We start from the raw sequence: 1,805 nt of genomic DNA on the forward strand, positions 1-1,805 counted from the left end.
CATCTTTTCTGGTGTTTCTCCCAACACAGCTTTTGAAGTTTGTTCACTTAGAATCACTGTAGACTGCTTCTTTAATTGCCTTCGAGTGTCTATCAAGTCTTGCAGTAATTTCCGGATCTCGGGAGCTTTGGATAAGGACTCGACAAAGGGGGTATTAATTAGGATCCCCTTCACATGCTTTACAAACTGTAAATGCTCCTTCTCCAGTTGACTGAGTGTAGCTCGGGTGGGAAATGGAAAAGGTGGATGATAAGCTGGAACAGGCTCAAAGTATTTTGGATCAGACATGCGCCACATCGTGGCCAGAGGAGTGCCACGTCGTGGCGAGCCTGGTTCAGCAATTTTTCCACTTTCTATCCTTGATTTCTTGCGCTGCTGCGGTTCTTCTTCCAATGCCTCCAGGAACTCAGATATTGCATCTTCTTCAGTATCGATGGCCATTACGTGAGATTGGATCTTTACTTCGGGATTCTTTGGGGACAATTTTTCATGAACTAGAGTGGCTAGTTGACCAAATTGTACTTCAAGGTTATGGATGGAGGCTTGCTGGTTCTTTATCAAAGTTTTTTGTTCCAAAATTGCGGAATCAGTGGCATCGTGTCTCTTTTCCGAAGCCTCCATAAACTTCATCAAAATGGTCTCTAGGTCGGGTTTCTTCTCGGCCGGTGGCTGCTCCTTTTGATAAAAACCTCGACCTGTCTGCCTATATTTCTCTTCTTTTTTCTTCTTATACTCTTCATATGGCAGCCACTCCTTCTTCGGTTTCCTCCAGTCCTCATCAAACTTATCCCCACTAGAGTAGCACACTTGAGCTTTTCTGTTCCCAAACTCATCTATATTGCAGTCCTTGGTCAAGTGTGGACCACTGCATCTCTCGCACCCCACTCTTATGGCATGTATCAACTGGTCCATTTGTGTTATCCTGCGATCCATGTTATTCGGCATGGCCATGACAGCTGCAATTTCTTTAGTTTGGGCCCCTCCACCGCCTTTGATTCCATCTTGCCTTGGGTTGTGGTATTCGCGAGAGTATTTTGCGAATTCTTCAATTAGCTCCTTGACCTCCCTTGGATTTTTCTTTGTCAATGGTCCTTGAGAATCAAGGAGTTGTCTTGTCATCACATTGACCCCATCATAAAAGATTGACATCTCTTGCTGCACATTTAGGTCATGTTGAGGGCAATTTCTGAGGAAGCCCTTGTACCGCTCCCATGCTTCGTATAGCGACTCCCCCGGCTGTTGCTCAAAGTTGGCTATTGCCTTCTTGAGTTTCTCTATATTGGATGGCGGGCAAAACTGGTCCAGGAATTGCTCACGCATTTGAGCCCAAGTGGTGATTGTACCCGGTGGGAGTGCTTTCAACCACTCCTTAGCAGCTCCTTTGAAAGTGATGGGAAGCATCTTAAGCAAGACTGTGTTTCTGTTGACATTTGGGACATTGAAGTAATCCGCAATGACGTTGACTTCATCTAGATGCTTAAAAGCATCCTCATGATCTTTCCCGAAAAATGGGATGTCCTTCAGTGCGGTCAATATGTGTCCCTTCAGCTCGAATGTGGCAGTGGCAGGTATTGCGGGTTGGACTAAACCGGGACCCACATCTTCTCGGATCCGCTTCTTGTAAGCTCCCATGGACATTTCCTCAATCGCTGCCATCTCGTTCCTTGGCTCGTTCTCGGGTTCGCTCGTGTGTTCTTCAAATTCTGGCTTGGTATCGCTTTCGGACTCGGTCTGGACGGGTGTATGATCCAAATGCTCAAGATTGCTCTTGTGCTTTGCTGATGAACTTGACTCTCCTGTCTTCT

General features: G+C 46.1%; 1 non-coding gene across 1 annotated transcript; it reads left to right on the plus strand.

The window, feature by feature from the left end:
• Window positions 1-1,165: 1,165 nt before the first annotated feature.
• LOC111921933 (small nucleolar RNA R71) lies at window positions 1,166-1,272 on the plus strand. The gene has a single exon (XR_002860326.1). It is a non-coding gene; the product is annotated as a small nucleolar RNA R71 (small nucleolar RNA).
• The last annotated feature ends 533 nt before the right edge of the window (window positions 1,273-1,805 follow it).

Source organism: Lactuca sativa, chromosome 8 (genome assembly GCF_002870075.4).
Source record: "Lactuca sativa cultivar Salinas chromosome 8, Lsat_Salinas_v11, whole genome shotgun sequence".
Classification (NCBI taxonomy): domain Eukaryota; kingdom Viridiplantae; phylum Streptophyta; class Magnoliopsida; order Asterales; family Asteraceae; genus Lactuca; species Lactuca sativa.